The sequence below is a fragment of the Anopheles stephensi genome, unplaced genomic scaffold (genome assembly GCF_013141755.1).
Source record: "Anopheles stephensi strain Indian unplaced genomic scaffold, UCI_ANSTEP_V1.0 ucontig15, whole genome shotgun sequence".
Taxonomy (NCBI): domain Eukaryota; kingdom Metazoa; phylum Arthropoda; class Insecta; order Diptera; family Culicidae; genus Anopheles; species Anopheles stephensi.
This window is the reverse complement of record NW_023405069.1, coordinates 30,001-33,775: the sequence shown is the minus strand read 5'-3', so window position 1 is coordinate 33,775 and position 3,775 is coordinate 30,001. Positions and strand designations below refer to the sequence as shown.

Below are 3,775 nucleotides of genomic sequence, written 5' to 3'. Positions count from 1 at the left end.
GCCCCGGAAAAAACCGAGGTGGTGCTCATCTCGAGTTTGCGTCGGGGCCACCCACAGGTGCCCGTAAGGATCGACGGAGTGGAAGTCCCTGCTCAAAGCAAGCATACGCTACCTCGGGGTCATACTTCACGACCACCTCTCGTGGAAACCACACGTCGAGAAGGCAACCGCGAAGGCTCTCCGTGTTGTGAAGTTGGCCACCAGCGTGATGCCTATACCAGCTGGACCGAGGTAGCGAAGCGTCGCTTGCTAGCAGCAGTTGCGGACTCGGTGGTGAAGTACGCGGCACCTATCTGGGCGGAAGCGTGTGAGCTGCAGTGGTGCAGAAGGAGATTGGAGCAGCTAACAACGGCCTCTTGCGAGGGGGTTGCGCGTACCTTTCGCCACAGTCAGCTACGGAACAGCGGTAGTGTTTGGCTGGGCTGATACCACTGCGCTTGCAAGTGGAGGAAGCTGCCGGCGTCACAGGCGGCATCAACAGGCACTACAGCAAGGGGTGCTGATCGACCGCGACGTCATACAGAGGCTGGAAAGGTCAGCAACCATGGCGAAGTGGCAGAGCGATTGGAATCAGGAGTTGCGGTCATCCGACCGCGAGTAGGTTCAAGCGCTGGGCACATCGCGTATTGCCAGACATCAGCGTTGGGTAGGTCGGAAGCATGGAGAGATCGGATTCCACCTGAGTCAGATACTCTCCGGACACGGTTTCTTCCGGGAGTTTCTGCACGTCATGGGGTTCATCTCAGCCCCGACTTGCCCGTTCTGCACCGACTCAGCCGTGATCGAGTCAGCAGAACACGTGATGTTCCACTGCCCGAGGTTCGCGGACATAAGGGTGCAGCTCCTGACGAAAGACGACGGCGTAGTAGTAACACCGGAGGAGCTGGCAGGCTGGATGCTGGCAAGCCCAGCTAACTGGCAGCAGGCGGAACAGGCTGCAAACGAGTTTGCACCTTCCTACAGCAGCGATGGCTGGATGACCAATCGGCCGAGAATGCTGCATTTCCGGTGCTAACACGGAAGCACTGCGACACGCGGAAGTGAGACGGCGAGCTGACCGTCGAGCCAGCCGCAACGCTTACCAGCGGAGACGTCGTCGGGAGCAGCGGGAGAAGGCGCCAGCTGATGGATGATGACGATGGAGGAGACAACAACCAACCAGCAGCAGCCAACAATCAACGCCCGGCTAGACCCGCTCGCAACTTGGCTCCGCCATCAGCTGAAGAATTCTTCGCCCGACGGTTAAGGCGGAACCAGCGTCAGCAGGAGTATCGCGGCAATTGCGGGCCGGTACAATCCGGCCAGTGCGTTCGGGCCAACTGCGTCGGAGAAGGCAGCCGCCAGCGGAGGAGGAGCTTGAACGCCGACGTGCAAACCGGCGCGAAACGAGAACGTCAAAGACGTCATGCCGCAATGCGGTTGCCGACCGCCATCGCGAAGTGCTGATCGGCCGACGACAGAAGCCGCCATAACGGAGGCCGAGACAGCCACACGCTAGCTTGATGAGCATACGCTTTGGTCGCTTGCGTTGGTGGACGAGAGCGAGAGCGTACTCGAGCAGGCGTGTGCTTTGTATTTACTTACTGTCTTGGTGAGAGCGTCTCTTTTAGTATTGGCTGGTAGCAAAGGCGCGTTAGGTGTTTATATGTCGTGATGAGTAATAAAATGTTTTGTTTGTACAGTCATGTTTGATCAGGAGGAGCACGGGCTCCTAACATTATAGTAGGTCTCAACGTGCAAAACACCGGCAGCCCACACCCGTGCAGGGAATGCTGTCGGTATTGTGCGGTGTTGCGTTTATTAATGTTAATGTTTTCTTTGTTTACCATTAATAAAAACTAAACAACTGTATTAAAAAAAAAAAAAAAAAAAAAGAAGTGGAGCTTGCGGCTTAATTTGACTCAACACGGGAAAACTTACCAGGTCCGAACTTATCGAGGTAAGACAGATTAAGAGCTCTTTCTCAAATTTAAGGGTAGTGGTGCATGGCCGTTCTTAGTTCGTGGAATGATTTGTCTGGTTAATTCCGATAACGAACGCGACTCAAACAAGCTAACTAGAACGCTGTCAGCAGTGTGCCTCCGGGCGCACCTGACGTTACGGGGCGGCGGCGCCTTCGCGGGCGGTCGTCGCACTAGTTTGCCCTGCTTAGCGGACAACTTGTGTTTAGCAAGGTGAGAGTGAGCGATAACAGGTCCGTGATGCCCTTAGATGTTCTGGGCTGCACGCGTGCTACAATGTGGGCAGCAGCGTGTTCTCGCCAATAGGCGCCCCCATTCCGAGAGGAACGGGAAATCACCCAAATGCTCATTTAGTTGGATTGGGGACTGCAACGGTCCCCATGAACCTGGAATTTCTAGTAAGTGCTAGTCATTAGCTAGCGCTGATTACGTCCCTGCCCTTTGTACACACCGCCCGTCGCTACTACCGATGGATTATTTAGTGAGGTCTCTGGAGGCATACCTTCCGCGGTTCCTTCGTGAGCTGCAGTTGGCACGGCCGAAGTTGACCGACTTGATGATTTAGAGGAAGTAAAAGTCGTAACAAGGTTTCCGTAGGTGAACCTGCGGAAGGATCATTACCGATCAAACAAGTCCGGGAGTGAGGTTGCCAAACGCATCGTCGGCATCACATGCTGACGCGCACGCTACAACCACAAGATGGTGTAGCACACTTGGGTAGCGAAGCAACTCTGAAAGGCGAAAGCACAAAATCCTTTCAAAGGGATAATTCACATATCCACTGCCTCGGCGCAGGTCATGGGAAAGATGCCCATCACACTTTGGTCAGTACCCGGGTACCTTATAACACTGTACTGATTGTCGTGTCTACTAATACGGGGTGATAAACGACAGTCGCACATTTGGCAGTGCTCGGCTCCGGCATCCGTCGGGGCCAGTGGGACGCCTGCAGTGTGGTACTAGGGAAGCAGAGTTGCTGTGTGGTATGTGTATAATGGATGGAGGAGACGTCGGTTCCCATTCATCAACGTAGTCTCACGGTGTGTACGTTAAACCCTATGGCAGGGGATCACTCGGCTCATGGATCGATGAAGACCGCAGCTAAATGCGCGTCAGAATGTGAACTGCAGGACACATGAACATCGACACGTGAACGCATATGGCGCATCGGACGACTCAACCCGACCGATGCACACATCCTTGAGTGCCTACCAAGTTATCTCAACACTCTAACCAAACTGACCGTCCTGACCCCATCATAGGGGGGTAGGCTGTCGCAGCATGGCGTGCTCGGATCCGCATCCTTGTCGGGACCGTGGGCGCTGAAAGTGAGAGTGCTAACACAGAGAGACATACGAGGTATGTACACAAACCTAAACACACACACACATGTGAGCATGGGTGAAGAGCGAGCGCGCGTCAAGTCGCACGGTTCGACCTCTAGTATCAACCAACGGATGTATCCACCACAGCATATAAGGTTATCACCAATTGCACGGGGACTTCCACCGGTTGGCTCGGGTCGAGTAACACTTGCGGCCCAACGCGCTCGTATCTTTCCTCGCATCCAGTTGCAGTCGCGAGACGTGTTCACGCCGTGTGGGTGAGTGAGGTTAGCACGACAGGGGTGATTTATCACCGCTTCTCCCGTCGCATCATTGTGACAGTGGAGTCTGTAGGCCTCAAGTGATGTGTGACGACCCTCAGAATTTAAGCATATTAATAAGAGGAGGAAGAGAAACCAACCGGGATTCCCTGAGTAGCTGCGAGCGAAACGGGAAGAGCTCAGCACGTAGGGACGACGAGGGGGCCTC

General features: G+C 54.6%; 1 non-coding gene and 1 pseudogene across 1 annotated transcript in view; both read left to right on the top strand.

The window, feature by feature from the left end:
- Positions 1 to 3,014: 3,014 nt before the first annotated feature.
- Positions 3,015 to 3,171, top strand: LOC118515417 (annotated as a pseudogene).
- Positions 3,172 to 3,638: 467 nt separating this feature from the next.
- The window catches only part of LOC118515413, a 4,266-nt gene continuing 4,129 nt past the window's right edge, over positions 3,639 to 3,775 (top strand). The window contains exon 1 of the ribosomal RNA XR_004907094.1: positions 3,639 to 3,775. This exon is cut by the window's right edge and continues 4,129 nt beyond it. This is a non-coding gene — a ribosomal RNA (large subunit ribosomal RNA).